Consider the following 13489-nt stretch of genomic DNA (forward strand, 5'->3'; position numbering starts at 1 on the left):
ACTGATGTTTTTAACAAGGCCCCTTAAGGTAACAATCTCTACATATTTAGTTATTTTTTTTAATTTTTTTTAACACCACAAGGAGCTCTGCGGCATTAATAAACAAGTCACAACATGTCTGGTTGAAATGATGTGTCGAAGTATAGGAGAGTATACCAGATCTGTAACAGCTTGTGCCGGTGAGCCTGGCTCTTTTTAATAAGCGTTTATATCTGGGGATGAAGAGCACAAGGTATGGGCTTCTTTCCCAAATCTGAAGATTGTTCATGCTCCCGATGTCATTGTAAGAAATCACCAAATTAATATTTGGCACACAATGGAAATTTGTGAAATATTCAAGAGTAGTCATTCAGCATTAAAAAAAATAAATAAATAAATCTTTAAAAATGTTAACAGTTTTTCATCTGGTAAGATAATAAGATATTTATAATATCAATTATGTTAAAAAAAGAAAAAAAAAGTTATTGTAGTACAGTAGAACTTCAGCATTCTGAACAAGGAGGTCATTCCTAAGTCTGAAATGCCCATAATGGTTTTAATAAACGTGTACACCTGCTATCTACACCCTCAAGAACTCTAAATTGAAGTTCTCATTGAAATCATAACTGTAACAAAAACACAGATTTAAACATCCAGGAAAACCTGAGTTAACATTGTGGTGGTTTTTAAATAAAATTTCTGCAGCTTGCTCAGTCATTCAGCCTCCTTTGGCCTGAAAAAAAAAACTGCTTTGTTTGAAACTAAAATGTTCCCAGTAGAATTGCCCATACTTGTTTTGAAATCTGCCTCACCTTTCTGAATACATTCGTTGGTACAGTAATTTTGCCTTCTCCATGACCAGCATGCCACTTATGTAGGACTGCCTATCTGGTTGCATTGCATGCATGGTTGAGTGATTGCATATTTCCGGTTGAAAGTGGGGGAAGTGGGGGTTCGGTAGACCAGTCAGTTTATAAGTTTAGTGTTCGTAACTCTGGTCTACTGTATATGGATTTGCTGTCTCGTTGCTTGCATTTCCTTGAATGATAACACTGTCAATATAGAAAGGCAGGAACTGTCCATGGAGCTTCAACCTTTAAACACACACGGCGCTGCACTCCTTTCACATTAAGTGAAAACAACACTTTTTATTTTTGATATTAAATCCATAGGTAATATTGTGCATATTGCAACCACAGAAATAAAAGGTCAAATGTGTATTGTATATTAACATTAACTTCATTTAAATATCTCTTTATATTTTATTTTGTTCTAAAGCACGTGATACACACAAACACTGGTGTCATTTTTGTTAAAATGCTTGAAAAGGCGCATACCCGGTAGAACGAGTAGTGATGGACTCTTAACAGCACTATAGTCAAAAACACATAACATTTACTTTTGATGCTGTAGTTGTTACAAATGCTCACTATGCAGTACAATAATCCTGCTATCAAAGCAGCTGTTCTGAAGCTCCTTACATTTTTCAGTAACTGCAATCCAGTCTTCATATTACTTTCCCATAGCCTCTAGCATACAAGAATGTGTTACTCCTTTCAAGGTGGTCAGTACTGGCACATTAATAAGCTTCTTTAGAACATTGGTGCTGTATATCATTTGGTGACATAGTAAGGGTTACTAAGCGATAGTGGGAGCTATAATGCATTATGTAGATTGGATTTCAGTTGCAGTAGCTGTCATAGATGAACAAAACAAAACTCTTAATATTTCATATAGTAACGTTTTATGAAGGATGTAGAGCTACTGTACGTCTCCCTGTACTCTTCTAAAGAGGAAAATGGATGACAAGTGGAAAACTACGCGAATGGGTTGTATGTAATATAGGTTTTGTACTAACTGCAGAGGAATGTTAACACTTGCAAGAATGTTGTTGTTTTCTTCACTAAGAAAGGCTGGAAACATTTACGGCTCCATTTACGACACAAGCTGAACACATCTACAATGCTTCTGTGCATAAACTAATCCATTTTTCATCAGGATGATCCTGGAATCTTTTTTAACTTTAAGCAAAATAACCTTATCAAACCTTATAATTGTTAATATAACTACCAATTTCACTTTCTCTACACTTAAGTAATTAAATATGCATATTTTTGTCTCCTGTGTTCTACACAGTGGAAACCATCAATGTGCCAGTTGAAGACTTGCAGCAATAATGAAACAGCAACCTGAAGCTTAAAGATAATAGTCTAATCCTTTAGTGACATTTGGTTTATGTATAGAAACTCCTGGATTTGTGGGTGTACCTGGGGTCTTTTCCAGTAAGAGGGCAAAACAAATGTGTGTGAGCTGACAATGGACAAAATAAGATCTGTTCTTTGTTCTAGGCAATTAGCAGAGCAGATAAAGCAAAGCCTTGGTGTTTGTGTAGGTATGTATGTTTGTATTTATTTATTTATTTTGGACCTGTCAGAGCTGACAGCTTTAGCTGCTGCAGGAAGTGACATGTGGAGACGCTAACAGCATTTGGAAGCCTTGAGTGGTTGCTGGGAGAATGAGCTCCCTGTAGAGGCCATCTTACTTACGGGGTCTGGAGGTGTCATTTCCTCTACTATTCAGTGTGGTTCACTGGGACTTCTCAGCGCTGTTAATAATCCATGTCTGTTAAGACATAAAAAGTGAAACTGCAGTACTGGGAAAAGATGTTAAATCCATAAAAGACAAAGTGAAAATTGAATTGTATTGTATCCCTTTCCATCCTACTGGCGTGTCTTTTAACAGATCTTCACACCCCAATATGAACTCAAAAGAATGTAACAAGCACCCCAGGGTGGTGTACTAAGCATCTTTACAATAAGAGCTCTTCGCTTTACCTCAAAAAAAAATCCTAAGGCCAGTCAGACATGAACATCACATGACAACAAAACAAAACACAGCAGTTACAGTGAACCTAAACTGCCTTCAGTGTTTGTCATTAGTACCAATACAGGTTACTGCGTTGTCACTCCAGTTTCACTCTAACAAGACAACAGAAACATAGCCAACAGGATCCTGTACCTTGGATGTGTGAATATGACAGTAGGTATGAGAGCATTGTTTGAATGTAACATATCCTATAAAAATAGGTTCACGCTTTATTTTAAGGGCCTCCTATTAACTATTAATAGAGCTTGTGTTTTTCGCAATATGAAATAGCATGAAATAAAACAAAATGCAACATATAAAATGAAAAATCATTATAAAGCAAATATAGAGTGACATGATTTTTTTTATTATTTAATTGGGAGGTTTATACAATACTTTAAATAAATAGTTACTTTAAATCTGTGGTGCACCACTCAGGTCATGGAAGGCCAGTGTCCCTCCTGGTTTTTGTTCTAACCATACCCTAAATTAGTTATTTGGACAAATTAAGCTTCTAATAAGGTCCAATAAAATACTTTAGGTGCAGGTGGAATAAAAACCTGCAGGGACACCGGCCCTCCAGGACCGAGTTGTGCACCACTGTGTTACATAGTTAATAGTTACTCAGCCGTTACCATAGACACGGACTGAAGAGAAGAGACGTTTGTTTGTAAAATGTCTAAACCGTGCATAACAATTAAACAGCGCTGCAAAGAATTTCTCCTGACTTCTCTTGGCCAACTGTTTAATCCGTTGAAGATAGCCACTCGAGAATCAGTGGATAAAAATATGTTGTAGGAATGTATTGTGAACCTGCCACTGGTGAGGGAAATGGAAATACATTATTGTGTGTTGTGGTACCTGAAACTAAGCGACAGTGTGAAAGATGCAGTTAACAATAATTTTGATGGCTCTGTAGATATTATTGGCATGCTGTTTGTGCTCAGGTGTCAGAATGACAGCTTATTCAATACTGTGATTTCGTGTCTCATGTACCCTGTGGTTTCCGTTTGAATGTGAACTGTGTTCACTGTTTGTAAATGACAGATGACAAACCATGAAAAAAGAAAATGTAGAGTTCTGTTGTATGCTTGCATTTAATTCTTAATGTGAATATTTGTGCTAGATTGAGCTCCTTATGAATACATACATAAAATATCTAAATTTTCTTTTAGTAACCTGTTTTTGTGTTAATGCTGACGTACAACATTCTGAAATAAGCAGTTTTTTTTTTTTTTATTTAATATCTTTCATGCTGATTTGATTTCCATTGTGCAGTAATACAAGTATTTTTATGTTATCTTATTGTGTTTTTATATATAGAGGGCATGGGCAGTATTTACTGTAAATGGGCAGTTAATTAAAAATAGTGGGGTACTACGTTACTTTTACTGCTGCAAATGAGACATTATAGTAACTAAAATATCTTTTTGTGCTAGGTCTGTTTATGTAAAAAAAAAAAAAAAAAACCTGATAATGTTTAATAAAAAATATGCATATAGTTAAAATATGATATACTTTGTTTTTATTTATATACAGTTATTTTATTAATGTGTATCTATAATAAAACAACATTTTTAGTGGATAAAACTAAATAAAAGAAAATTTGTGAAAAATAAATCAAAACCAGCTAATAAACTTGTTAATAGACAATATATTTATTTTTCTCTTAATAGCTAGTTAATATATAATGGGCCAGCTAAAACTGCAAACATCAGAGATCTATGGATTATTAATTCCCAGTCGATCATATATTTGAAATATACTGTAGTAATGTTTAACAAATGAAATCTGTTTTTTATTAACAAAGCATACGAGCCGGGCTCATCTGCATGCGTGGTGATGGAGCTTTTAACCTCATCTCAATGACAGGGAACAGAATCCATAACGGCAGAGCTTCCCACAACATTGCCTGTTACATTAGTTTAGAAATATCTTAATGTACAACTCTTAGCTCAAAATGAACAATACTAACAGTTAATAAACTAAAAAAGTGAACCTAAAATAAATCGTGACCAAAACAAGTTTAAGAAGATTATTAACTAATAACCACGTGGATATCAGCTGCAGTCACCATAAACTGATATAACAATGTAGTGTAAAAGTTCATGATTGTGAGATAATGCCATAGAAAATATTACAGGCAGCCTGATTGCTTGATATAATACTGCTATTTAAAGCTTGTATAAAAAACTAAAAAATATATGAAAAAATATAGTTCTTGTTTTTCAAAAGTATTTTTTACTACTCTCACTAGGACCATGGTACAGGTCACTCAGGGATTAATCAAACTTGGTCACTTCCTACACACTTGCATTGCAAGTCTTAACAATTGAACAATGCACCATTTGATTAAAAGCTTTTTCACTGCATAATTAAAAAAAATAAATAAATACTGCCAAAAAGGCATTGAAATGGCTGGAAAGTGTGGGGAAGGCAATTATAAAACTCATCAAGTGCCTAACATTCTCACATTGTTTGTTGCACAAATTCAGTGTATGACTGAAGCACAGCGGAATGGATTCACAGTTTAAATGAAACTGACAGTGTTGAATACTTCTGACACCAGCCTCCTGTTTGTGTGTGTGTGTGTGTGTGTGTGTGTGTGTGAGTGTGTATGACATTTAAAATTAAGCTCTGGCTTTTGCTGTGGGTTCCTGTGCCACATTAATACTCTAGCCCTGTCTCCTATGTCCTTCTTTTCATTTCAGAACAGAGCAAAGTCATGCAAAGACTAAATATTTTTCAAAGAAAGGCAGATAAGAACTGGGTTTTTAAAATGGCTTTCATAATGAGCATTTGGAATTGTAATCACTTAGTGATCTTGTTATAATTCACACACAGTGCACTGTTACTTTCAGGTAGCCTTTCCAGTCCAATTATTTTCATTAGTTGTCTCTAAATGGCTACAGTGCATGGATGGCTTGTCTACAGACGTGCTTGTGCAATTTAGGCTGACCCTTTTTGAAGCAACGAATGGCGCGATTTACCAGAAACTAATATAGGTATTCTGTAATAATAATCTGACATTTAAAAATGGCTTTAGATATATGTATGAAGTGTTTTACACAGCAATACTTGACTGTATCAAGCATGTATGGTGAAGGACTGTATATCAGCAATAACATTTCCACTCTACTACGTTGTTTCCTAACGCCCAAGGCAGAAATCTGAAGATGTCTGTGAGGCCGTGAGTGGAGGATGGATGAGGAAAAGATCATTCCATCTCATGAAAGACAGAGGGAAAGGGTTGGATTGGCACAGTAGTAGATATCTAGCAGCAATACGATGTTAGTATCAGACCCAGCCCCAGCATGCTGCCAGTGTAACAAGAGATGTTGTTGGCAGCACAATGCAAGGGAAGCTGTGGCATAAACAAAAAGCAAGCATGTAGAATGACATCAGTGGTTGGGGGCCCCCATGGGAAGGGTCCAGCCCCAGACATTGATTGGCGAGGTAATGTTAATGACAAATGACTTGTAAGGTTGTGTTCAACAGTGTATGACAAGAGGAGCACAGGACCCAACAGGTGCAGGTGGAGGCAAAAGAATTGATTCCATTAAGATTGTGTCAGGTGACAATGCTGGAGGACATAAGAACTGTACGCAGTGGGGTGTGCTGGGTTCTGTGGCGAAGAGAACAAGGAAGAAAGTATTAGAGAGAACTGGAAGCTAAGTAATCAACAAAACATACAAGCTTTCAAATACAGGTTTCCTTTTTTCTCTTCATGAATTGGATTGAATGAGGATTTGAGTAGATTAACAGACAGGTAGAGTAATGCATGACTGTACAAGAGAAAGACTGGGCATTTTTGGAAGGGACATAAAATAAGTGGTGACAGTTCAGCGTTTTCAATGTATAAAGAGGTCAGCATTTAATTAAAAAATGATTGTTAGATTATAAGGCTACAGACTCAAGCTTTCTCCACAGGTGTTCTTATAATACACAAAATGTGAGGAAGAATACACAAAAGCAATACAAATACTGTTTGAATTAAGCACCTTAGGTAACTGTTTTCCTTTTTAACATGAGATACATATCCATGGCAACTTGGATATAATGGAGGCTATCAGACATTCCTTTGCAACCAAAAGTGATTTATGTTATGAAGATTCTTCAGAGTAACATAATCTAGGTTTTGTGATCAATTGAATTATAGGGACAGTTTTCCTGAGTTAGCATAAACATCACATTTATATTTGTTCTGAAGTAGTTGAAATAACAACCATAATAAATACACAGGAGAACGGCAGCCAGGGTTGATCAGGGTAATACTGTTACATTTGTATCCTTTGTTTTCTATATTTTACTTTAATGTTTGACCTTGAATTGCTAGAAACTTAAATTATTAAGACAGTAGCATACACAGTAGTTATAAACTAATCAACTTTAGCCAGCCAGCATTTAAAAATAAACAATTGTGTCATTTTCAATACATGATCAAAGTGACAGAAACTAAATAGTTGGTGATCATTGTTAAGGAAATAATTGCACTCACCTTGATCATTGGTCATAGGTACAGTTTCAAGGATGAAATATTAAATGCAACATTAAAGCTTTAGAGCTTGTTTGCGGCTGACAATGTTATTGAAGGAATGTAGAAACAAATAGTATTATAGTTTCTGATCATAGTACGGCTTTGACAGTAGAATATATTATTTATCTCATTCCATTTCCCATTGCATCAGGTTAGAACTTGGAGTACAGAACGATACACAATATTATTCTGAAGGTGCAATGTTGCCCCCTGTGGTTTAAAGGTACCAGTACCATTATTCAGTCAAAGAAGGCATAGTTCTGAGGCAGTGGTCTCCAGCCCTGGTCCCAGAGAGATCCTGGGTCTGCTGGTTTTCATTTCAGCCAAGCTCTCAGTTACTTAATTGCACCAATTATTGGCTTAATTAGTCAGGATTAACAGGTCTTCCAGATCTTTAGCCACCTGTAAAACTTGCTGTATAGGGGCTCTGCAGGACCAGGGTTGGAGACCACTGGTCTAAGGTATATGTTTATGTATAAAATGGAAAAATGAATTCCTTGTAATATTTTATCTCAAGGAATTTGTTTTTCCATTTTTGAGTTCCTCAATTGTTATATTCCTAATTCTTAAATAAAGAATACCGATACATAATTTTAATACATACACATTTGCATCTTAGCGATGAGAGTATTTAGTCTAAGACATTCTTATTGCTTATGTAATTGAGCCCTTAGTGCCTCAGATGCAGCCTCTTGTCATAAAGTAAGTCCACGCTTTTACAGGGGAATAAGTTGAATACATTTGCAGTGCAATTATCACTTAACATTCAGAAATTTCAACAATAAATAGTGTGAAAAAAGTAAAAAGAATAATTAAGTATCGGTTAAGCATGATAAAAAGCATATACATTTTTTTTTTATAAAGAACCAAACAAAATTACCATTTTCTAAACAAATAATATACAAAAAAAAAAAACTTTAATTACGATGGAGAAGCTGGGGGCAGGGTCCTTGAGGTTTTAAAGAGGCTGGGAGCAAGCAATCTTTTGCTTTTTAATATTCCCTCAGAACCACAAAGAAGAATAAACATATTTTGCCACTAGCATCAGTTTTTAAATTGTACTTTGAGGCGCCTTTGTTGGAAGAGTTCCTGCTCAGCTGAGGCATGTAGAGCCAGTGGAGAAGTCTGATCCCCTTTTTGCCTTCCACTAAAGCAACAGAGTGGGTCACGAGTGGGCCAATACAGCAGGAGAGCCTTTCAGGGCATTTGCATTGGAGATGCTTGTTCTATTTTTTCCCCAGTTGTATAATTAAAAGTAAACAAGAAAGGTTAAGAAAAGTATTTATGCTGAAAATCATGGTCAACTCATAATTCTTTACAAGCTCATTACTAAACAGCTAGAGGCTGTTACAAATGAAAAAAAGAAAAACTAGTTATAATGAACTTTAGAATCCTCTCTATCATTCTCTCCCTCTCTCTCTCTTTCTTTCTTGAGCAAGTAACGTATGAGGCCAAAGTTAATGTTCCATAATGGTCTCCTGCAGATAATGCCTAAGCCTCTTTAGTTTCCCCTTTGGATACTCAGGGTGATAGGTTTCATAGCTAAATAGAAGATGAACCATGAGTGTTGTTTAATGCCATCCTCTTGAGTGTAACCACAGCACTCTAGTGCAGGGGTGTCCAAGCACAGTCCTGGAGGGCCATTCCACACCAGGTTTAACAGGTAAAATGATTTAATGACTGACTTGGGGTTTACACGCAGGTTTAATTGGTTCAATAAAACAATTCAGAATAGAATTGGAACAATAACCAGGAGTGGAAGAGCCAGCTTTGGCCACCCCTGCTCTACTAAATGAAAGTGATGAGTATTCTGTTTCTATAACAAGAATACTGCATAGAAAAGAAAGTATGTATATACCTAAATTAAACAGATAAAGATTGGCATCTGCTTAGCAACACTGCAGAATTTAGAACTGTGCAATCTGCCCCCAGTCAACAGTCATTGGATTTAACCGAATGCAAGACAGATTCCAAATGAGAAGAAGAAAAAAAAATGAAAAAAATGACAAGAAGAAAAAATAAATCTCTGCAATGTTGAGTACAAAATTGTTCGATTCAAACTTCAATCCCTGAAGACTTGTTGTATAAACATGAACTGCCTACAGATAAAATAAAAACATGTTGTTAACTTTATGTAAAAGCAATATTTTCAAAAAAGTTTATAGTTAAAAAAAAAGCATGTAATTTTATTTTAATATCATGGTTGACTGTAATTACTGTACGGAATTACACACATTTTCATAAAGCTTTCAATGCATGGCCCAAGTTTTTATTATTGTACATGCTTCCTATACAGGGTGTTGAGCGAAAGTATGTGTTTATTTACATTAAGGAGGAGAGTGTCCACTCTGAAGGAATGACTATACAAAATCCTTCCACTCCAAGACAGTGATCGTGAAGATATTGCCCAGCCAAGACCATTTGAAAAGGCTGTGTGAAGAGGCAGGCGTTTCCGTTGGGATGCCAGGACTCCGGGAGCCCAAACGTAGGTCAGTTGAGGGGATGTTGATCCCAAACAATATAAAGAGGGTTTGTGTAGAGTACTAGGTTCCTGGAAGAGGAAGTTCCTTTTAGTGTGACTAGCGTTTGCCATTTTGTCTAGCAAACTTTTATTTGTAGCTTTTTTTTGTTTTGTTTTCTTTATTAAATGTGACACTAGGGCTACCATTGATCGTACCCTAGTGAAAATAAATCTGCATGCCTGTGCGGCCTGTCAACACCCTCTGTGTCTGACTTATACAGTGACAACCCACACACGTAACACATCCCCTGTTACAGCCTGTCGTACTCTACACTACATGGTGAGCATGATAACTGGCTTAATTTTACATCAATCTTCACCAGACTTGTACCATCCACTCCTAGCCTCATATAGATGTTTTAAATGTTTGTGGCTATTATAATCTGGTCAATGCATACACATATTGTAACCACTACATGCACTCTTTCATGTTTTTTTCATGTCCTTACTTCTGCAATTATCAAGACTAATTGGTTACAAGTAAGTGGCCAAACAGGATGTGTTCTTACAGAGCTCCTCATGTCACTTTTGTCTGGTTAGAATGCGCTCTGCTCTGAGAAAAACACAGTTTGTTCAAGTGACCTTTTTTTGGTGCACCAGGGAATTAAGTCAGAGGTAAAAATTGCAGTTCACTGCATAGTTTTTTTTTTTTTTGGGCACTATGTACTATTCATTTGTATAAATAGTATTAAGTAATATTGTTTATTACTTGTAATGAAATTAAGTGTAATGAAAACATGTTAAACAGTGTTATAACTTTTTTAAAGGTGTTATGGATTATATAAAGTGACCAATTTGAATATAGTGTTACCACAAACTTCATTAACTAATGTGCACATCAAGAACCATTTCTTTAAATTTTTTTATTTTTTGTTCTGATAAACTCCAGGACATGTACAGTATCGGTCCTGAATGATTATACATTTTAATTAAGATAATACAATCTAAGGGAGGCTGTGGCAGGGCTGAGGCCCGCCTCTGTAAAATGTAGTTTTGTTTCATTATAAATATGTTTTGGTGGGATTTATTTGATTTTTCTGTAATAAAAATTAATAATTTTCTAAACCAATGCATCTGCTAGATATGGTATGGCAGGGAGATTAAACTTCCCTCCCTTTTAGTATAGATTAATTTGTGTTTGATATGCAACTTGTCTTAGTGTCCCGGAATTATGGGGTCACTTGGCAACCTTCAGGGAGAAAGTCCATGAAGCGGGGCCTCCCTTTTAGTGGGAGCAGCTTTGAGCCACTGGATGGCAAACTTAGTTTTTAGCTGTTTTGCCCCCTGTGTTTTGTGTGGTGTTTTTGTATTATGTACACCTGTGTGCATGTCCTACAGCACTAAGTATACCATTGCTGGTACCCTAGTGGTGGCCACCGACCACTGCAACTACCTGTTTGTTAACAAAACCTGAACAGCTGAGCAGCGTGTCCACCTCAACCTGTGACTTGTGGCTTCGTACAGGGGGTTTTCACCCACCGGAAAAGTTCATCCTCACTGTTTTGAAGCTGTAAAATCACTCAAATCAGTGCCAGAAAACAAAACCCAAAGAGCAAATCATCTCACTGCACTGTATCTCACAAGGATAATGACTGTCTCCATTATCCATAATATCTTATCCTTGGCAGCCTCAAAAATAATGGCATGACCAATCAGACAGAGAATTGCAGCACTTCTGTACTTGGTGTGTATGAATATTAGACTGTGCTGCTCCCCTGAGACACTTCACTCGTGTTTGTTCCACCATTATGGGATTAGTCATCAGATGACTTTCATCCTGAGATGGGCTATACCAGGCAGCCCTCTCTGACAGCACCAGCTCTGCTGATTTCTGTCTTTTCAAGCAGGCTCCTACTGCTCCCTGCTGGAGAAATGGCTACCTGCACCTTAAGAATCTCATACACATTGCTCATATCATACACAGCATACAGTACATTAGTCCATTCTAAATGTGGGTTAAGGACTTATTACTACTTGCCATGGATGCTTCCACAAAGATGATAACTGTGACTTTAAAGCTTTTTACTGCAATGTGCAAATTCTTTGGTAGAAATGAACATATCAGCGATTTATTTTAAGGTCTTTTATTTATTTTGTATTGCAGAACTTTAAATGGTGTTTCTTCTCCCTGTGGGGTGGTTGACTGATTTTTTGAAAATAAACTTTATTATGAAATCATGCTGTGATAAAACTGCATTCAAAAAATAAACAGGTAGGCCCGGGGAAACAAAGAGAGTTTTGGAGTAAAATTGCAAATCACAACGAAACACATGGAAACTTCAAGAGGTTAAAACCCTATTGATCTGATATCTGTTACATAAAAAGTACCAGGCGTTTTCAGAGTTGAGTTGAAAGAAGACAGGATGGCATTAAGGAGACCATTCCCTGTGGAAATTGATGCTTTAATATATACTTATAAAATAAGTACAGTGCTTCATACAGCCTGTGGAGTTTCATCAGAGTAGATACTAAGAAGAGAGGCCTGTCTGCTGTATCTAATGCATTTCCAGTGCCTGTAATGGCAGGGCAGAGGTCACCCAGCAGTGTAAAAAGCTACATTAATGTATGACTACAAACCGAAGCAAATACTGCGCAATGCCACCACAGCAATGCAAATTATACAGTGACCATAAACTATAGCACTGCCAAAGTAGTGAAGTCAATTATGCTTCTTAAATGAGGTTATAGACTGAAAGCACATGCTAGTAATGAAACCATACAGGGAAATGTTTTGTTATACACTTTATACACTCTATAAATACTGACTGTAGTTGAGGGCTATGGAGAAGCTCTATCCCTTGAGCTGAAAGCTAAGGGGTATGCCACCTTGATGTCTTACCTGAAGGTCAATAATATTTACTGCAGCCTTATCTGTTTATATAAATCATTAAAGAGAAGGTAAATTTTCAGTAAGCAAGCTTCAGTTTAACCTTCAGATTGCCAACTTGGGAACATTTATCCTACAAGTGCAGGTGTTCCAAAGCATATTTATTTGACATGTTTTAATAACCTTCTCCTTACTTTCCACACTCTAGTCAGACATGCAGTTTTGCAGTTCTTGGTGTTTGTTCTACAGCTGGTTCTGGTGTAATTATTTATTTGTCCTCTGGAGGAGAAAAAAAAACACAATAACAAAATGGGTACTGGGCAGAATATAACACCCAGCTATATTATGACGTTGCATCTCCAGAATTGTGGTTCTTGTTAATAGAGCAGGAGAATTTACCCAAATGAACCAGATACTCCAAGGATTATCTTTTGTTTTTATACCAGCTTGGAGACAAAGCCGCTTTGCCAAGTAAATAATAGCAGACATGTAGGTCTATTAAATCTACCAGGTACCCTTGGAACACTTTGGATATGTTATACCTCTAGGGGCTAATGGATCTTAATATAAGGTAGACACCATTAAAACCACTGAACAGCCTGATAGACAATCCATATTTACAAAAGGCAGCAGCCCTGTAGCCTTCTCAATTTTGTTCTTTTACCTGGTAGCTGTTTGCTTTTCATTGTTTTGCCATGGGTTTCTGTGCTGAAGAAATCGCCTCTTCTGGGTTAGCCTCTTACCTTCATGCAGTAATATG

Source organism: Polyodon spathula, chromosome 12 (assembly GCF_017654505.1).
Source record: "Polyodon spathula isolate WHYD16114869_AA chromosome 12, ASM1765450v1, whole genome shotgun sequence".
Taxonomy (NCBI): Eukaryota; Metazoa; Chordata; class Actinopteri; order Acipenseriformes; family Polyodontidae; genus Polyodon; species Polyodon spathula.